The following is a 21623-nucleotide window of genomic DNA, read 5'->3' as shown; positions in this document are numbered from 1 at the left end:
TCTGGGGTACAGAAATAATTATTTACTATTTCACTTCAGAGGCATGAATGGGAGGACAAAAAATGAAGGATCACAAGATATACAAGCTGGTATGGAGCAGTGTGTTTAGGAATATATGCCTATTAATAAACTCTTTTGCCAGTATTTTAGTATGAATAATAATATCTCAAAGCTTCCTGCAGCTGCCACAGCCTTGGCTGATTTATTGAGAAAGCACCACCTGCTGCTCTGCAGCACTGATTGGGTTAAGAATCTGGTAAAATGGTATTTCTTTCTCCCGAGGCTGGCTGGTTGAGGCAGCTCCCATAACTGGGCAGCCGTCCTGTGCTCCCTGCTGTTGGTGTCTATATCCCCACTGGCCACCAATGTAGAGGAACCAATGGCACCTGCATGACTCACACACACACACAGGATGCCTAGTATGTTACAGGTAAATAAATATATTTACAAGGAAAGAGAGTTATCTTTTATTTTCAAAAGTTATCTCCTGCAAGGAAAAAGCCCTTTTTTTCATCACTGGGAATAGAACTTTTTACAATAAAAGGACGCCAAATCAGAACAGTCTTTCTTACACATAGACAAAGCTCAGCAGAGTTCAGCTGCTGATCCAATGCTTCTTACAATCCCCTTGAATATTTGAATGCCTTGGCATTGCAATTAGGGGATAAAACTGTGTATTCCACAAACCTACCTTAATCTGGCAACTTTTACAAGTACTAAACATCCTTTTTAAAAGGTGTTTTAAAGACATACTGAGACACAGATTTAATAGCTTGGATTTAGCCAGTCAAAATCAAGGGCAGGTACGAAATAGCTGTTAAAAAAGATCAAAAGGCATGCACATCACATCCAGCCGAGGTGGGTACCGTGATATATGGTGCAGTTCAGACTGCCCTGTCTGCCCAGAGACACTGCATTACCAGCACTACATCCTAACTTAACTGATCTGTAAAAGTGCCTTGCAATACGGAAGAGTGAAAGAATCCATATAAAACCAATTTCTCTTCTGTTCTATTTAAAAGTTAAAGGCACTAGTAAAAAGATAATAAATATCACTCCTTGCTTTTTCAGATGGAAATATCTATCATGAAGTGAGTGATAAGCCTTAGGCAGACAGCCCTCAGGGTGCTGCTCTGTGCTGCCCCAAAAAGAGATATGTGACATATGGCCACAGCTGTAAAGCTGGTGGGATGCTCCCTGCCAGCCTCTCAGTGCCTGGAGCAGGAGCAGGAGCTTCTTGGGTGGTCTGCACTAGGTGGGAAAGAGGTGGGAAACCTGCTGTCACCCTTTGGCCAGGGGCCTGGGCAGGAGCCCTTGCATGTGGCCCATGGGTGGTCTTGCACTACGTACACTACACCATACCTTTTGTCACACCTGGACTGTTTCTTTTCAGACCAGGAAGCAGGAATGCTCCAGGCTATCCATTGCATCAGAAAGGATGTGCCAATAACTGCCCTGAGTGTATCATTCATTGGACAACTTCTCTAGGAAAGAAAAAACTCTCCAGAGGGTGTGTAGGAACAAATTGTCTACAGCAATTTCAGATGCCTGGAGACCTCTTCAGTGTCCATTTGCAATACCTGTTGGAAGGAGTGAGAGGAACATTCAGCAGACAGCAATCAGTCACTGACAAAGCCAAATTCACCTCAGAAACAGGGCAGGACAAGATTTGCACGGAAAGGCGAGCAAGAGAATGAAGTTGTCACACCAACACAAATTTAAATACCATCTTGTGGTCCAGAACAACTGCCTGCACTAGATGTCATTAAAACTTCAGGGGAAGGGATAGCTAAATGAAACTTCTCACCAGGAAAAAATTACCTCCAGGAGAAAGATGCTTCAGGAGTACAGGAACCTACTCCTGGCACTCAGCTGGTGACCCTCCCAGTCTACTGACAGGACAGCAGGGCAGGCTGCTTTGACCAACCCTATCAGTGCTCTCCACAGCCATCACAGCTCTGAGCCCTGCAGCCTGAGAGTCCATGGCACCTCCTGCCCACCTACTTGGACAGCTCTGCTTTTACCTGCCAGCACCTCTGGCCTGCAGTCAAAACACAAAAATTCAGATGTCTAATGATCACCCTGAGGACTGTAACATAGTCAGCCTCAGACATGGCCCCAGGTGACCAAGAGCATAGCGCATAATTGCAAAAAGTAAATTACTTATGTAAATACCAGGCTAAAATTGTGTTGAATTATGTGCTTGTCTTGTCTCTAGCTCCTGTCAAATGCCTCAACAGTCGCATGCTGGCAACCATCCTCCTCATAGAGGGCAGTGAGCCTATCAGACTTGCACACTGAGCCACCTTACACCTGCACACAGCCATCTGCCCCCACCAGAGCTTCCATTCACATATCCAGTTGTTCCCTTTAGGAAGACATTTCTAGAAGGTATCACTGATCACCAGCTAATGGACTGCCCCTGTCACATGCTTAGAAATCTCCTTTAATTGCTAGGAAGTGGAACATTTAAAACAACTCCTTTGTGACTGTTTCTTTACCTGCAGTGTAAATTTTGTTTGCATTGTCTTTATAGGGATATTTATTTCTAAACTTTATTGTTTTCTACCCATCCATGTATAAGGGCAGGTGTTAAAGAAATTTCCTATTTGGTGTTACTTATGGATATGTTTTTAGAAATAAAAACAAGCAAAGAAAGTGACCTCATACATGTCAGTCTCAAAATAGGCTTCATTAAATCACAAATGTAATTGCTACAGATAAAAAATTATTTCTAAATAAAAACCACAAAGAAGGCTCCCTTCAAAGTTGGAAGTGGTGCAGTAGCCCCAGCAGACCAGCATAATGGACTTGCTGAACAGAGGGACTGGGAAGCAGGTCTCTGCAGGGCACCTGGCTGTCTGTGGCTACCACATCTGGAGAAGGGGGTGTTCAAGCAGTTAGTGAGGTGCAAATGGAGCCATGGTCCTTCAGAGGATGTCTCTGAGAAGCATCAGGGACAGTTTAGTTTATCAATTCAGTTCATAAAAAACATTGCACCAACTTAACTTGGACCATCTTTCCTATGAAGGATGCTGGGCAGGACTATTTTCATTACCTATTGAGTGCCTGAGATGTCCAGGGTAGACAGATCCCTCATTTGCATCTGACCCAAAAACAGCTGGTTTTGGCCTGACTGAGATGTTTTAGTCTGTCTGAACATCCAATCTTGTTATGAGAACATCAGGAAATAGAAACTCCATCTCCTGCTCCCATGGTTTACTCCAGAAATATTACCCTCCCTGCACTACAGCTCCAGCCAGTTATGCCTTTCTCCACTACAATAAATTCTTTTTGAATAGCTATTACTGTCTACCCATAGAAGAGCTTCTCACCACAAATTAATCATCTCTCTGATAGATAACAAGAGGGCAAATGCTTTGATCCCATATTCTAGGCACACTGAAGTGAGGTGAGCTTAGTGGAAGTAGCTTTTCCATAACATCCTTTTGAGAAGATGAAGCCCCTTGGATGGGAAGCACCACCTTAAGTTTTCTCAAGTCAAAGCTGGTTTCCAAGGTGTCCCGTTTGGTAGAGAAAGGACAGCAGTCAGCTATCTTTGGGCTATGACTTACTTTTCATACATTAAATCTTACTTGGTTTAGGTGAGTGTCCTTCTGAGTGTGCTGACCCAGCAAAAATTACTAAACAGGGTGGCAGCCCTTGGTAATCCTTGGGGTGGCATAAAATTATAAACGGAAACTCTTTTATCTCTGCAAAAAGGATTCTGATAACACTGCTGAATAACATGAGGTTTAGGACTGATCTCAGCATTACAGTCACCCCAGCTCTGTAATCCTTCCCCGTGACCAACCATTCTTCCAGACCTCTCAGTAGAACCCCATCCATAAACTTTCTAATTTTTTTTGTCCAAAAAAACCAGATGGATTAGAAGACTTTGATAGAGTGTGAAGTCAACCACCTACATATGCATCTTCAGTGCCAGGCCGTACAGAAATACATCTCCTTTCATTCAAAGAGAGTCTCAGAAAATCTTCATTAGAGATATGGTAATCTGAAGCCATCTCTGTAAATTAAATGTCTGTGACCATTTGAATGACCACTTCCTCTGCTTCCCAGCAAGAGAGAGGTGAACAAGTGGATCTTTCTTTGCTGCTTCAGGTTCATCAGACGCTAAGTAAAGTCCACCCAGAAATTAGGATGCAGTGCACAGAAAATGCCTACGTCCCATTCCTATGTCTACAAATAATCTGGCGAAAATACACTGAAGATCTTCTTGCTGCATGTTGCCTCAATCCACATTTCCTCAGGCATAGAAACCAGAAGAAAATACACCAAATGACTTCCACCAGATTCCACCAAATGACTCTCTTCAAGAGCAAAGTTTCCAAAGACCAATGTCCTCGCACACTTCCAGCTGGAAGCACTGCCCAAGAGCTCTGCCAACTCACACTAGACCCACTAGACAAAAATATTCATGTGTTATCAGCCTGTTGGTAAGGCTGCTCCTTATGACTAGAAAGTGTCTCTTCACACAGTCATGGAGGAAGAACGGTATAATTTACCATATGAGTTTTGGATTTAGGATTTCCTGGCCCACAAAAGCTCTGTGATCTTCATCAAGCCACTTACAAACTTCCTGGCAATTTTTCACTCTTTAAAAAATCTAAGGATGAAAATGCTGCTTTAGTCATGGCATGTTCTAAGGATAAACACAGCTCAGATGCTGAAGTGCTGAGATTCTACAATAGCATATGTGCTATGGAAAGGAAATGTCTCAAGAACACACTGAAGAAGAAAGAAAACAGGTAAAGCTTCAAGGAACAACATATGTCAGCCTAGCAATGTACAGTCAGACGTTTCTTCAGCTTATTCTGTTTCTGCCATGAATGGACTAAATCCATGGCCCACTCCCATCACCTGCTTGCCATCAAGGCAACAGTGCCCAGTCAATAGCATCAAGAGCTTCAGACAAGATCTTAACTAAAAATTAATAGCAAAACCTGCTTGGTGGTGTAGCCTAGTACACAGAAGCAATGGTGCACAGGGAATTATTCATCGCAGAACTAGCTGTATATCGTGACCTCTGATGAAACCTCAAAGTCAGGAAGGGGCCTTCATTCTAGAGGAGAGGATTACCAAGACATGCCACTAAGGTAAGTCTTTCTGGCAAGTCGTATCAGCTTAGCATAATGTCTGGGTCCGTGTTTGCCTTCACTATGCATAAAGGTTTAGGGCTTGTTTTGAAAGACAAGAGATGATGGAAAGCCATGGTATTCCTGACAGCCTGTATGATATTCAAGTAAAATTAGTAATGTTGGTAAATGCAACCTCAGGTGCATCACCTTGGACCTCTGTGTGTCCAAAAATTACTTCTGGGTTTAGTTCATTACTCATTGACTTAGGTCATTCTGACTCCTTGCAATGCTCTACATCATTCATCCGGTGCAGTGTCCGTAGCCTTTACAGTGGACCTACTCCACAACTTCCCAGATTGTCCTATTTGTACTGACACTCTGTTCCGGTTTGGCCAAATTTAGAAATACATCCCCTGAGAGAAGGCACAACCACCCCTCCCCCCACCAGGTTCGGGAAAAAATAAATTTTCCTCAAAGGAAAGTGAAGAAGATAAAACTATTTATTTAACAAACACACAGGAAAGGAAAATAATGTTAAATGGTAAAATCTTTCGCTGTAGAGGAAAAACCTGGGAAAGTGTTCGAGTCCTCCCTTTGGTCTCCTCGGAGCTGGGGCTTGGCCCAGGGCCAGGCCCTCTGTGCCCGGTGGAAAGTCCTCCTGATGTGCTCTGATGTTACAGCAATCAAGCAGTCCATTAGAAAAGGGAGAAAAAATCCAAAATTCCAGAGAAGGAAAAGTTCAACTCTCAGTCTCTCTCCGGAGAACCAGAAACTGGAAAAACTGGCCAAAAGCTGACTGGAAAACAGCAAGCCGGGTGCTTCCTCGCTCCCCTGCCCCAGCTGGGGAAAAAAAAACCTGCTATCTTTATGTGACCTTGAACAAGCTACAACTGCTTTGAGAAAGTTTTACTCAGTTTTTTTCCTTCCCCCTCTCAGGCTCAGTTTAGAGGCATAGAAAGGCCCAAAAATTAATTTCTGGGCATAGGCAGCGATACGGGATACATATCATAAGGTCACCCCAAGACACACTCACAGGATTTTAATACTGATAGCAAAATTGTTGTCATGGCTGGGGATTGTAGCAGGGGGGGTCCCGGGAGCAGGGGAATCCAGCCAGAGTCACGACACAAACACCGATATGATTTGAGCATCGTTGCTCCCCTTTTATTGTCCGGTTACACCAAGTTATACTTTTTTTCCCAAAGTTCACGCCCCTTTCCCATGAGAAAGCCTCTAAGCAGCGTGGGAGCTGACCAGTGTATACCTTTTCCCAAGGCTGTTCAAGGCTGCCGGCTAGCAGGTGCCTTGCAAGCCTGTTTTCAGCCTGAGGCCCCATCAGGGGTACTTCTGCAACAGCCCTGGGATGCCTAAGCTCTCCTGGGGTATCCTGTATTCCACAAGGAATCCCTCTACAGGGGATAAGAATCATGTTCTCAAACAAAACAGCCTGTGACAGCACATATTACCAAAAGAGAAATGAAAAGCCTGTTAATAAGGAAAAGCAAAATTCTGTAGCAGAACTTGATGCAAAGCAGCTTGTAAAATTTTCAGTGGGGCTACAGAAAATACATTCTTAAAAGTTCCTGGTATAAGCCCATGAAAATAGACAAAAAGAATTTTGAGATAAACATGATGACAAAGTTTGAAGAATTTAATATGCAAACAGTACTAAAAGAAAAGTGTATGACTGAGGAAGAAAGAGGTAAAACGCAAGACCATAACTGGTACTCCACTGGCCTTGCAGGAACATTAAGCTGTCGGAATTTGTGGAGCAAATCTGTGTATCAATTGTCATGAAAAACAAAAGGAAAACAAACACAATGAAGAACAATACAGAATATTAGACTTCACATAGTCAGACATCTACATGTAGACTGCTCGCCTGCAGCTTGTGGATAGATTGTGTATAGAAACACTTTCGCTCATCTTCTGTTTTTATCAGAAAAATGCGAGAAAGTATCAGAAAACAACAACACTGCTGAGAAAAACAAAAGCTTTCCTTCTGGTTTTCTACTCTGCACACAGAAGACATATTCTCTTGGGTAGCAGACGTATTTGGTTCACTTTTTTTCCTTTCTCTGAGAAAAGAGATCTTTAAAACAGTTTAGCACCATTTTAAGATATATTTGTCATCTGTTTTTCCACTTTCCCTTAGTCTTTTTATTTGTGAAACTATGAGTGTGGGGGGAGTGTTCTGTCCTGTGTAAAGAAAGTGCCTCTTCAGGGGCCCAGGCATGGCCACCTCACCTGTCCATGCCTCAAGATCATGGCTTCTCCCTATCAGAGCTCTTCAAAAACAGTCTGGACTGCCTTTGTCCCTTAATTTTTACAATGGCTGATAAATGCAAACAAATAACCCCCAATCCTCATTCACAGAATGGTCTATTTACATTTTTCTGTTATTTTAAAGGATCTCTCAAGTGGGTTGGTATTTAACATTCGCTGCCTTTCCAACATTCATTGCTATCTGGAGCCTTAGAGAGACTCATTATTTCTTCATAAACATGTCTTTCTAGATGAGCTTTCTGATCTTGTTTGTGTTGGTGATTGAAAGTGTAATGTCCCCAGACTGCCAGTGTAAATCATTAAAGTTTAATTATCAAAACTGTTTTCTCCTCCTCACAGTCTTTGGCTAAACAAGTCTATGTGAGGTGAAGACAGGAGTTTTTACAGAAAGATTGTATGTACCCAGGTATTGTGGACAGCAAGGGCACATGTATGATTTTTATTTCAGGAAGGCTTGCAGGATCAGATCCTCCATACTGGAAGAGGCAAGGCATGGTGTGCAAGCTCAAGTACAGCTCCTCCGTTTTCAGATGGCTATCCCAATACAGAACTGACGTGATCTTACCAAAATACATCTGTATGAGGAAACTGGTCTTGGCTCCACTGGGGTCAGATGCAGATCTCCCTGTCCATGTAGGAACTGATGACAACAAACTTTATCCTGTATGCGTCATTCAAAAGTTAATGTGGCCCTCCGAGAAAACCAACAGTATATATCTGCCACCTTGACAGCCTGAAGTGCTGAATCTCTCCAGGCAGTCCAAGGGCAAAAATGTGTACGTTTGCTAGAACTCTCAGAATATTTTCAGTTAATAGGTTGCATTAATGTCTAAAAGTTTAATTACAGTCTTTACACTTTCCCTGCCTTTCCTCAGAATACTTAGCTGCATTTGTGCATGTACAGACAGGAGAGATTTTGAATTAATAAATGTGGTATTATGGCATGATTCTTTAAGCAACTGAGAGATGAAAGGCTGATTTTTGTTTTATTCCTAAGCACACTGACATCAGGGGTAAATTTGGAGCTTGATGCAAGAGATTCAGCTGTGCAACTGACATTAAGGCTAATAGCAGCCACAAGAAAAACAAAATTACATTCTCTTCCTTGGACAAAAAATTAAATACAGATTGCAACTTATTCAAAGAGTTCAAAGTCAATTACTTTTCCCAGTGGAATCAATGAGAAGGACTTTCCATTTCAGTTCATCAGACTTTCTGCCTGCTGAGAAGAGTGACTTTATCTGGGATCTTTATCACCATTTGCCTTCCTGGGTTGTTGGGTTTTCTTTCTTTCTTTCTTTGCCTGATTGATGATTGGTCTCATAAATACAGCATTCTGGGTTTTTTTCAAAGGCAATTCAGTTGCTTTCAAGAACTGCTAGAATTTTGAAAAATCACTAGAATTTTCCTTTAAGACACAGTAAATGCCACAACAAAGACCAATGTTAGCTGGATGAAAGATCCAAAGCCCACATTCCATTCCTGGAAACAGGCCTGTGAAGTGTCACTGCAGATCCATGGAGACATTCTGACCAGGATAAACTTTCATCCAGTGACATCTCTAAAAGTGGTGTGATTTGGTTTTCACTTGTCACTGTTTGTTTAAGGCAGGTGTCACTTGAAAGGTCTTAATCTTTTCCCATCAACAGTATCAGTACACAAGGGCAGACAGCCACTTACAAAACCACTACAGAACATAGAGTAGATGTGCCTGGGGCAGATTAAGGTGATGTCCATGTTCAGTTCATTCAAAGATGTCAACACTATCAGCTTACATGTACTGATCCCAAATTTTTTTCTAGGAAATTTGGTTTTGGCATTGCTGCCTCCAAGATCTGGGCTGGTTCCCACACTGACAACTGTCATTCATTCTTAAAACCAAAAGTCCATACAACACAACCAGGACTAGTACAAAATTAGTTACCTCCCATCTACGTACAGCTACACAAGACAAGCTGAGAATTCTGCATCCAAATCCCAGGACCCAATTTCAAATATTATTTAATCATCATCATAACATTTAGCTGCTAAGTAGCCATAGCAATCACATTGCTCTCACATTCCCATGCCCTGCTGTTATCCCACTCCACGCAGTCACTGCTCCACAGCCCACAGTGGCTCTGCCACCTGGTATCACCCTCTAATAGGCTCCACCCAAAGCTTGTGCTTGTAAAAATGTATGTTCAAGATGCAGAGGGGATGCATGTCCGGGTGGGGCAGGGGTGGGAGCAGGAGTTGATGGTGCACTAATACTGCTGGAGCTGTCGTGGCAGCGTGTAGCCTGACACACTGTCCTTGAGGGGAAGGGGGCATATAAGAAGACTGTTCATGTATGTGTGCCTGTGAGAAAAAATTTCTTTCACTATATACATTATTAGCAAATAGAAATGATTAAGTTAAAACAGGACAACAGCTGGATTACAACACAATCCCAGGGGCCACTAACTCAAGCGATTTTTATAGTTTACCATTAGAGCAAAATCACTTGAAATGCCTTATATACCATAAAGAGCGTATCTCAACAGCAGAAGAGAGCAGGAAGGGTAGTCAGAACCAGGTAAGTGCAAGGAAAACAGCCTTCCCACCATACCAGCCACGGGCAAAAATACAACTACTCCAGTAATAAAAAGTAACACAGCATTCCTCTGTGACAGTACGTAGCGTTTGCTGTGACAGTGCAAGTGTTGTATCCAAGCTGTATCCACTGCAGGGCTGGACGCACCAAGTGTTGGGTTTCCAGGGTGTAAAAGAGAGAGGAGACCCCATGCCGATGTCAGTGCCCTGCCAGTTGTGAAGGAGGAGGCTGAGGAGCACTAGGGCCAAGGCTCAGGGGCTTCAGGGGACATCACTGCTCCCACTACCCTGCAAGGCACCCCTTACTGCTCACTGAGGCATAAGCTCCAGTGGATGAGCCACTGGCAGCAGCCACCTCTCTCTATCATCCTTCCTTCAATGTCCAAGGCACTTGGGCTTTCTCCCCAGTATGCTGGCTGGAGCTCAGGTCAGTTTTGGAAAGATTTCTCCCACAGCAGATTTTCCAAAATCTTGCTGACCATCCCAACAGCAATCCCAAAAGCTGTTCATCCCAGGCAGGTAAAGCACCGAGAGAGCACAGGGCCCATGACCAAGCACAGCCCCCTGCCTCCCTGAGCTTCCCAACACAGAAAACAAGATCCACACACACTCAGGGGAGACAAAACCCACTTCGAGACCACATCTGCCCTTAGCTCTGGGGTCACACATATATCGATACCTTTCTATCCTTTATTTTCAACCTCATTGGTAGAGGAAAACACCCAACCATAATCATGAGGGAGGCCCCTGCTGGTAAATTAATTTCTGGCTGAAGAAAAAGAAACAACAAAATTTTAGTTGGGTTTCTTCTCTACCCTGTCAGCAGATCCGTAAGGTCTTACAACAAAGTGTCTTGCAGCACCCTTTCATAACCGCGTTAAGGGAACAATGACATCTGAAAATCTATGTGCTGGGAAAACAGTGAGGAATGAGGTCCCCAGGTTACGAAGATCAAGTTAGGACAGTTTGCTACTGATTTCCTGTGGCAAATTTAACTGTTGAGTTAAAACCCACGGACAGAGGGTGACATTACAATGTAAGTCACATGAAGGTGCTGCAAAAGGCTGGGGAGCAGAGGAGAGGACAAGTTTCCCTTTCCCTGCTCACACACCGATTCTCCAGGTGCACTGCTTATGTGATGAACAAGACGTGAATCTGAGCTGCCATTTGTGCTACACAGATTGTCACCCAAGTGTTGGGTGTGAACACTGCTTTCCCCAGTCTCTGCATTTCAGTCCTATTTCAGTACATGTAGCAGTGTCCAAATTCCATTCAGACAATAACACCACCTTTGAAAATTCAGGATTGAAATAAACCCAGGGGGCAACAGACAGACAATTAGATGTAGTTTGGCAATGGTGTGTGGCTGGAACGCAATCAGTATGGTGCTCCTCAGTGAGGAAGGAGGATCATACTCTAGGGCAGGAAGGCAATCCTTCCTTCCCAGCACAGCTTTATCATAGCCCTCTCTGGGATTTTGCCATCAATCTGGCCATTCAGTTATCCATGACATATGACACAGGAAGGGAAAAGCATGAAAAGGGTGAGGGTTACTACACTTCAGTTATTCCTATTATCTTTCTCTAACAAGACCATTCAAATAAAAAGAAAAACACATAGAGAAACATTAAATTTTTGATTTATGGTAGACGGAAATACATGTGGGACATACTGACAATTTGTTGCAGTTTGAAACTGTGACAAAATGTGATTGAAAAAAAATATGTTACTAATCATTTAGTAAGAGGCAAGAGGTCAAATACTCTACAGCTTCATGGCTCCCTTGAAATGTGCAACAATAAAAAGCAAGAAGAACGAAGCGTGCGAAGACTTTTTTTCTCACTAAGACCAGATTTTTATGTTCATATATTGAATTGTAAAACAGCTAATTTGAAGAGGGAGCCTTTAAAAATTGACCTATTCTCTGCAATGCTGGTTTCCTATTTTTCATCTTTCCTAATATAATCAATAGTAAAGGACTGTAAGTGGAACTGCTCATGTGGGCAGTCAATAGACTGAGAGGATGTTTTAAACATCTTGGTAACAGCTAACACCTCAGAGAGGGTGTTGCAGCCATCAGTGGGGCTGGTTTAATGCAGTGTCAGCAGGAATTGCATCAGGTAGGCCACACACCTCTGCAACACCACAAACTTCTTGGTTTTTCAGAAAATGTAGTGCACTGGGTATGAATTCAGCAGTGGTTAACTTCCTTTTGCCAGTGCTTATTCCAGAGAGAGGAGCTAAGTTGCACTGTGGAGAGGATAGGGCAAAAGGGACAAAAGTATCACTGGACCCCAAACTACCCATGTCATGAATATTCATTGCCAACAGGACCCAGACTGGGTACCTTTCCCGACCATCCTCCATTAAGCACACGTTCCCCTTCAGTGGATTTGTGAAGAGATCACCAAACCATCAGAAACTGTCCCTTGACCACCAAAAATCCCAGCCACCGGCCAGCACACAAGCTTCTTTGATCCTTCAATTGGGCCCAAGACTATTTTCATCTCTTCCAGGAATGCCTGCCACACCTGGCAGGATCTGTGTTGCAGGAAAATACCATGAACCTCCTTTTAATTGTCTATACTGGGAGCCCAAATGTTCATCTAAGAGCCATTTGTAGGTAGTGGACTACCTTTTTTTTAAGTAATCTTATTCCTAGAATTGCAGTAAAGACCTCAAAATGGGTTTTGTCACTGTAATTTTACTTATTTATTAAAATCTAAAGTTTTCACTTAAAACAGAGAATGGTCTCCAGCAGTCAGCTACCTTCTGCCAATTTAGTCAGGTGGGGGTTGACCTCTTTCACCAGGCGGCAACTGACAGAACGAGAGGACACAGTCTCAATCTGCGTCAAGGGAAATATAAGTTGGATATTAGGAAAAAGTTTTTTACAGAAAGGGTGATAAAGTGCTGGAATGGACTGCCTGGTGGAATCACCATCCCTGGATGTGTTTAAAAAAAGACTGGATATGGCACTCGATGCCATGATCTAGTTGAGGTGCTAGGGCATGGGTTGGACTCAACGATCTTGAAAGTCTCTTCCAACCCAGACATTCTGTGAATTCTGTGAATTTACTATTCATAACCTGATATTAATTTTTTAGATGTTAAGATATTGTCCAATAGCTGATTGTGATATTTTGGGAGGGTGAGGAATGGAAAATAATGCTTTTGAATTAGGCTTAGACTCATGGCACAGGAGTTGCAATTGCAAGGACCCTCTCTGCTCCAGTGCTGCCTTACTCATCTTCTGCAATGTGATTTATTGGACCCAGTCATGTACCCCAAGAACCTCCCTTGCACCCATTTGTCTATCAGAGCATGGGAAAGGGACAGAACTTATGAAAGGATTACTTGGCCTCTGCTGTGGAAGATGAGAAGAGTTACAAAAAGACAACAGACTGGAATAGGTTAGTTCCACAAACTTTCGGCAGTGCTCTAAAGCATCCATCTCTGATGGGATTTTCATCATCTCAGTGACGTCACAGTAGCATGCAAGGAATTAGCAGAGCTGTGGTTTAGCTATGCCCCAAGCACTGAGAAACTGGAAGGGTTTCACACAAGCTCCCTGGCAACCGGAGGTACCATGGTCCTGTTCGCACAAAGGGTTGTTGCACTGACATACTTCTCCATCCCCCAGCTTGGGGAACTCATTTCTGTGCCTGAACCAATTTCATCTGAGCTTTCTTTTTTCCTTTCACTGTATGTTCTTCATCTTATTTAAGCCAGCTTGTTCCAAACGACCCATTGCCTGTGTGACCAAGAATTATCACTGAAATAACCACACAAGAACAAGGGAGGAGATACTTAAAAGCACAGATGAGCACGAGAATCTTGTTTGTGTTTTTGAAAATTCCCCTCATTAGTATTACAAGCATATCTTGAGAAGGATGCCTGATAGTGTCAGACCATATGGTGAAAAGAAAGACAACGTTCAAATAACAAGAGACATATTTGCCAAAAGCCAGGGCAGAGGCATCATCACATTATATCGCAGGTGTTAAGTGCATTGCCCTGGGCACTCTCTGCTTATCCAATTTTGCTGTATGCCAGATCCTTACTCAGCACCTTCTTCAAAGAGAAGAAGTGAAACCTTTTAGAAAGCCTTGTGAGACACCCAGGATCAGTGTTGTAACACAGCACCCCCCTTTTGCAGTGCCTCCAAATCCACCCAGAAAATGCAATATTCCTCTTGCTTACTCATTCCAATTTCTACTTGCTCCATGAAACCAAAATCTCATTTCTACACATGCTTTGCTCTATAATTCACTCTCCAGTCTCTGTTTAAAACACGCCAGATTCTAGCTATAAACTGCTTCGAATATCCTGAGAACTTCTGTAAAACACAATGCAAATTTAAAAAGTTCAAGCCTGGTGCTAATGCAATAAAAGAAGGCAAATATGATTCCAGATATACAGCTGGTGTAATGCCTTTAGGAAGTGCTCCATCAGTTTGATTTAGAAAATGATTGCATTATGCTAAAACAACTAAATTGGATAAGAGGAAGAGGGATTTGTTGACATAAATCTTGTCTCTGGACTTCAAACCCCTCCAAGGAAATACAAATAAGAAAATATATACACAGAGAACTGCCAATTTCCCCTGAGAAGATCTGTTTTCAAGGAAGTAAAAGTCTATATTGGAAATCAATCCAGTTGTTTTTAAAGCAAGAAACCTCTATTGGAAGTCAGCAGGAAGGAACATTGGAAGCAAACCATCAAATAGCAGAGAACGAAGTGAAAAAGTAACCAAACTATATAACCCAAACTTATTGTTTTCAAATAATTGTATGATTCTGACTTCATCTGCAATAAATTTGGAATAACTTGGCATGTGAACACCACCAGCTCAAAGGAAACAAAACACAATGTAAGAGCAATCATGAACAGCCGAGTAGTTTTAATAAAGGTTGCCCTGAGTGACCAGCACAGGGAAGAAAAAAGGCAGAAACGAACTTACACAGCAGAAATTCTCTGACTATTTTGCATGGACCTGACATGGTGTGCTGGTGGTAATCTTTAGCTTAAAAACTGATCTAGACAGCCATTCACTTTAATACTTCTGCCAGAAGAGTCCTATCAATCTAGTGGGAACAGCATGGGCACAGGCCAGGGTAGGAGATGAAGGATTTTCCTCCCTTCTGCTTTCCCCTGTCCCTACAACTCCACAAAATCTTGAGGAAGGGAAGCAGGGAGCAGAGCCTGATGGAGGCACCTTTCCATAGTCAGCTGTGATTTAACCAATCAATTCTTCTTCCAGGCCAGCCTTGTTTGTCCACAATCTCCTTTTTAAATAGGCAACTGAATATTGCTTCGCTGAATTAAATAGAAGATCTGGGAAAAAACTGCAGCTTCATGATGTAGAAATGATGGGGAAAGTTATCAATATGTGCATCTGTGAAATGCTAAACAGCTGTCAAGAAGTGAAAAGAAAGAAATCTGAAATGCCACTGTTATGCATCCTCACACAAACTTCATTCCCTGTAACCATTACTGTTCCTTTATCTGTTACACCAGCAGGAAAAGATTTGCTAGGTGGTGGATAAACTCAATAAGATTATTCAAAGTTTTGATTGCTGAGCAATGGTCAAAGGCTCTTTGGGTACTGTCCCGGATCCCACAGGCTGGTGTGGCCACGGCGATTACTGACAGCCCTTTGTGCAGGTGGAGAGCAGTGGCAGTGATGGTGGAGAGCTGCCCGTGCTCACTGAAGGTGCAGGCACAGGTGAGGGGGACCTCAAGCCTGGCCTTCAGAGAGTGGGATCCATTTCAAGGGTTGCCAGCCTGGAGGTGCCTAGATCCTAGGATCAACTCACCCTTAATTTGAACCAAGTCATCATACAAGCAAATGGGAATAAGGTAGTCATACATCCCAACAGGTGACATGGCTGCAAAGTTATTACAGACAGAGGCTGACAGAAATGGAAAAACCCATGCTTTATCTCCTCCTATAGAGAGTGAAATCACAAGGGCATCTCGCCCTTGCTGTGAAGGACATTAGGGATTGTGGGGACTGGCGTCCCTCAGCCAGCAGCAATAGTGAACCAACTCTGGCACCTCTGGCCATCCAAGGCACCATTTCAGCCTTCTTCCCCACTGACTGACTGCTTTCACTTCTCCAGAATTGCTCTCATCTTCTTGGCAGACTGGGAATTCTCATCTTCTTGTCCCAGTGTTGTGTATTAGCACCTGCCCTAGTGCTTGACCAAATCTTGAACACATTACTGGTCCATTAAAGAGTAAAATCCTCTCTCCTGCTCAGCACAGTAATGGACTGCCCAAAAGCCTTGCCATACAGTGAATTAGACAAATTTGACCATGTAGGCCAGTGCTCACATACTGTTTAGGTGTGGAAGGCAAGCCCTTTGCAAGAGGCAGATCCAACACTGACTTTTGAGGAAAGCAATTACTCTTATAGCAACAGCTCCTCACCAGCTCCTGTCCTTGCCATGGCAAAGTAAAGAACAGCAAGAGAGAGCATTTCTTCATTCTCTTTTACTAACATACTGCTCAGTCTTAGACACAGAGGCACACCTTTACAGTAGGGCTCTGATCCCATGACGACAGGGATGAAGCTAAGGACCAAAGTTCCTGTTGATCAAACCACTGGAGGAATATACAGAAGAGAAAGCAAGCTGCTTACCTGCCTTTCTTGGGCCTTCTCATGCCAGGAGCGGTCCGAGGTTTCTTCACAGATGGGGCTGCAGAAATTGAAGAAACCAGAGATAAAAAAAATCCCTTTCCATTCAGACAATATCTTATCAAAGGACTCTTCTCCTTGAAATCCAGTTCTCAATTATGCTCATATATATTCTTGCATTGTCAGCTCATCCTTCCCAGGGGACTGAGACAAACTTACAGCCATTGGATAATTTAGTCTTCTATTAACCTGTTCAAGTTGTGGCCATTACGCAGCATGAGGGGCACAGGTACAAACTGCAAATGCAAAGGAACCACTAAACTCACTGGAGGTCTCACTTGGTGTCTCACAGAAAGTCCTGTGGGAAGACATCACCTCACTGCAGAGGTCTGTCATTCAAACCACAGCAATTTATTTTTCATTACAGGAGAGGGAGTTGGCTGACACGTCATCATCACAACTCAATCTTCACCTCAAGATGGTCTTAGCATCCACCAGCATTTGTTCTCTAACCTTACACCACCCCTGCTCAGTAAACTATGTGACAGTCTGCTTCTACTTTTAGAATGTCCAGGATCAAAAATATCATGGACATGCCTCTGAAATGTAAAAATGTTTCTCCTTGCCCTAGGAAATCCATAGGTCATTGGTACATTGCCATGACACTTCTATAAGGGAAAAATATGTTTATCCAAAATCCTCAGGTGCTAGAAAGAGGGGGTTTCCATCCTAGACCATCCCACTGTTGCCTCAGCTGCCAAAAAGAGTCATTGTGGCCCTGCACATGGCCAGCTTTCACCCCTGATAGTGATTTGTTTTCCCAAAATCACCTGCTGGAAAATCAGAAATAGGAATTAGAAATCCTGACTCTGAATCTTATGCTTCAATTATATGACCATTGCTTCACTCTTCTGCCTTTGCCAGTTTTATATAGTCCTACTTGCAACGATATTCATGCTCTTCAGCATCTCTCTCCTCCAAATGAAATCAATAGAAGTTACTGCTAGTTTAAAAAATTAAGGAAACAATATTTTCAGTAACTAACAATTGTTCAGAAAGAGAAAAAAGCATTCCAGACACCTGCACCTCATCAGGTTTTTAGTAACTGCTGTTTTGGGACTGCTCCTCTTCCCTTTGCCTTTTCTGCTATCAGAAAACAAACTCAGATATAACATTTTACTTGACGCATATCAAGATCTACCATTCTGTACCAACCTTGGGAAAATAGGGGGGGGAAGTAAGATAGCTGTAGCAACTAGCTCTATGTATGTAGCAGCCAGTCCCATACTGCTGGATAAATACACCACAGGAAAATCCCTGGGAGATGAGTGAATGCAGTAATGGTGGCTTATCTGTACGGTATTTGATTAACAAAAAGGAGCTAAATAAACAGTGATTTCTTTTTGACAATCTGATCTATTTCCTCCTAGCACTGGGGGAAAAAAAAAAAAAAAGGGGCCTGTTTTTAGATACAGCAAGTTCTTGTCAATGTCCCAGCTCTGCACTCTGGGCCACCAAAATTTGGGGAAGGAGAGTCAGCTGCTGAGGGGGTTGGCAGCCTGGATCCCTGCAGCACCCTCACAGCACCACCAGCACTGCACCAGGACCTCCCAAAGGCTTCAGAGGCAAGAGCCACAGGGCAAGAGCCAAGAAACCCAGAAATTAATGGCAAGATTTCTACTGATTTCAGACAGGTGAGTGTGTCATCCAGACACTTCTGCAGCAGACACTCACATTCCTTATTTCATCTATTTCAACAGCCAATTAAACATATTTCAACTAATCCTCACCCCACCAGCACTGCTGGTCAACTGATGGACAACCCCATCATGTTGTCCTGCCTGGCACCACAGGTGAACAAGGCAGAGTGATATACCCCATGGATGAGGAAGACTCTGCTGGCAGCCTGGGATGGAGGAATCCACACTGAAGTAGTACCCACATGTCTTCATGAGACAGGATCAGAACTCCACAGTTAAGATAATTCAATTCTCCTTTGAAAAAAACATGAAGTGGAAAACACTCAAGTACATAGACTTCACACCTGCAATTTTTTTTCTAGAAGTCTGGTTCCAAGGTATGTATAATGATGTAAATTAGAAAAACTCTTATTCGATTAAATAATCTCAAAAATTCCCCTTTATAGTAAAAATATGTTTCTCTTGTAAAACTGAGAAAGTCCTCTAGGATGCTAACTATTCTTATGCATCTCAGTCATTACATTATTTGCATCCAGTTGGAGATGGCAGAACTTCTCAGGGGGAAACTGACATGGGTATTTTAAGGGTTGCTTTTTTCCTTTTTTTTTTCTTCACAGTTTCCTATGTGCAAAACCTAGAGGCTTGTTTTTCTCTTTTATCACAGAGAAAAAATGATCCTGATTCAAATCAGCACTGAAATACAATACAAGGCTCTGCCAGATGTTACATAAACGATGATGTAATGCTGAAGTATTTCATTACACATGCAGGTCTGTTCTTCAGCCCAGCAGTGATTTATTACATTTTGTCAATCCCATTTTATGTACCCATATCACTTTTACATCATTTTTCTTCATGACATTGTTACATTCTCACAGAAGCACATAGAGATAACATCATAACAGCACAGCCAATGAAGTTAGCATTTTACAAATAATGTTACTAATAAATAAATATACCAGTGAGGGGAAAATAGTCTTTCTGAGAGAGTGAAAAGCAAATTTACCTTTGAATAACCTGATGGGGGGAAGAGGCCACAAGTCCAATAAGAAAATTGAGTTAGCATCCTCTCGGAGCATCTTCTGCCTTCATGCAGAACAGTGAGGAAATGCTGTTCTTGCCTCTTTTTGGTTTAATCTCACATTCTCTTTGTTCTCCTAATGTGTTCTGTGTGCTGCTGGCTAGATCTTATGCACCAGCTGCCTGGTCAAACAGATGCATCAGCAAGTGAAAGAAGATCAACACATAAAATCTGTTTTGACCCTGAAATTATCAAGCCACTGGACAGCTTTTTTTTTTTCCTGATCATCCATCAAGGTTTATTAGAAAAAGCACACCCAGCAACATTGCTTCTTATGGGGAGAAAAAGAATTCCAGAAACTGTAAGTTCAAAAGATACGAAAGTCACGTCAAAATAATGTAGCAGGCTATTTAGAAGATGCATTCCTACAGCAATATTGTTAAAGAAAAAAATCCTTCTAACAAGCAAGTTGCCAAAAATCCCGTTAGACAACTGAATCAGAGAAGTCCTCTTTTTTTGCAGTCAGCCATTCACCTGCATCAAGCAAAATGTTGCAGTGAGAAGCTGCAGTAGAAAAGAATTCAAAATTTTCTTCTTTGTAACAACACAGGGTGAGATTTTGCATTTGCTGTGTCACTAGAAAACCAAAAAAACTTGATTTTTTTTCTTGGCATTTTAAATGGTGTCTCCCCCTTGGACATATAAAAGGCAAATCCCCAGTGTTTTCTAAGTGACTTCCTTCTGAGGGAAACCGAAGCTCCCATGTGCCAACAGGACCAATTCCACAGGGAAATCTGCTGCCTCCCTGGGGCCTGGGTGAGAGATATTACTAGAAGATTCCCTGAACTGAGTCAGCGCTCTGATAATTATTCACTGTTGTTACCCAGGTTGGCAGTACTGACACTGAGGAGAGAAGTCCTAGGGCAGTCAAAAAGGACTTCAGGGCACTGGGATGACCGGTTGTAAGGACAGGAGAATAGGTGTTGTTTTCTTCAATTCCTTTGGTAGCAGGGAAGAATGCCAAAAGGAACAGCCACCTTATCAACATGTGGCTTGTGCCACCAGTGGAATTTTGGCTTTTTTATTCACGGGGTGTTTTATATGGCACCAGGCCTGGTGGAAAGAGATAGGGTTTGCCTGTCTATAAGAGGGAAAATGATTCTAGCCCATGAGTTGGCAGGGCTGATTGAGAGGGCTTTAAACTGGGTTTGAAGGGGGAATATGATAAAACCAGGCTCAGCAGAGATGAGCGTAGAGTGGGGATGCCAGCGTTGGGGGTGAAATCAGTACCCCAGCTGACGGTCATCCACACCAGTGCACACAGTATGGGTAACAAAGTGACAAACAGGAGGGAGCCATTGGCAGCAGGAAAGCTGTGACATAGTCACCATCATCTAAATGTGGTGGGATGACTCACATGATCGGAGTGCTGCAACCATGGTTATAATGGTTCTTCAGAAGGGATGGGTGGGGAAGCAGAGCCAGAGGAGTGGCTTTGTATTAGGGAGTGTTTCACTGCATAGAGCCCAAGGACAGTGATGACAAGGTTGAGTGGCTATGGGTAAGAATCAGGGGGAAGGCTAACAAGGCAGATGTACTGGTGGGAGTCTGTTGCAGACTACACAACCAAAATGAAGAGGCAGATGAAGTATTCTATGAGTGGCTAGGTTTCACGAGCACTAGTCCTTGTTCTTGTGGGAGACTTTACCTTACTGGATGTCTGCTGGAAACCCAACACAGCAGGGAGGGGGCAGTCTAGGAGGTTCCTGTACTATGAAGAAGATGACTTCCTGACTTCATAAGTGAGTCTATCAGGGGCAGTGACCTGACAGACCCACTGTTTGCAAACAAAGAAGGGCTGGTGGGAGATGTGGATCATTTCAATTATTATGAAATAATTGGGTTCAAGTAAGGAAGTGGGTAACAAATCCTCTACCTTGGACTTTGAGCTGGTAGAGTTCCCTGGAAAAGAGTCCTTAATAACAAATGGGTCCAGGAATGCTGGACATACTTTAAGAAGGAAATCTTAAAGGTGCAGGAGCAGGCCATCCCTATGCACCAAAAGACAAGCTAGTTGGGAAGAAGACTGGCCTAGCTGAACAGAGAGCTTTTGCATGAATTGCGGGACATAAAGAGAACTTTTGACCTTTGGAAGAAGGTGAAGGCAATTCCAGAAGAGTACAAGGATCTTGTTAGGTAATGTAGACAGAAATTCAGAAAGATGAAAGCTCAGCTAGAACTCAATCTGGTCACACTGAGGACTTGAGAGGCCTCCTAGAAACAGAGACTAGACTGGAGTA

General features: G+C 42.9%; 1 long non-coding RNA gene across 2 annotated transcripts in view; it reads right to left on the bottom strand.

The window, feature by feature from the left end:
* The window catches only part of LOC116438630, a 48050-nt gene extending 28459 nt beyond the window's left edge, over window positions 1-19591 (bottom strand). The window contains exons 1-3 of one of the 2 annotated variants that reach the window (XR_004237853.1): window positions 19309-19591; window positions 16606-16663; window positions 1115-1580 (exon numbers count right to left, since the gene is read on the bottom strand). This is a non-coding gene — a long non-coding RNA (uncharacterized LOC116438630). Of the gene's footprint in view, window positions 1-1114; window positions 1581-16605; window positions 16664-19308 lie in introns of those variants that run through there. The other variant, XR_004237852.1, reaches the window with a different exon arrangement.
* Between the last annotated feature and the right edge of the window lie 2032 nt (window positions 19592-21623).

Source organism: Corvus moneduloides, chromosome Z, assembly GCF_009650955.1.
Source record: "Corvus moneduloides isolate bCorMon1 chromosome Z, bCorMon1.pri, whole genome shotgun sequence".
Lineage (NCBI taxonomy): Eukaryota > Metazoa > Chordata > Aves > Passeriformes > Corvidae > Corvus > Corvus moneduloides.
The sequence above is the reverse complement of the archived record's forward strand: the minus strand, read 5'-3'. Positions and strand labels throughout refer to the sequence as shown.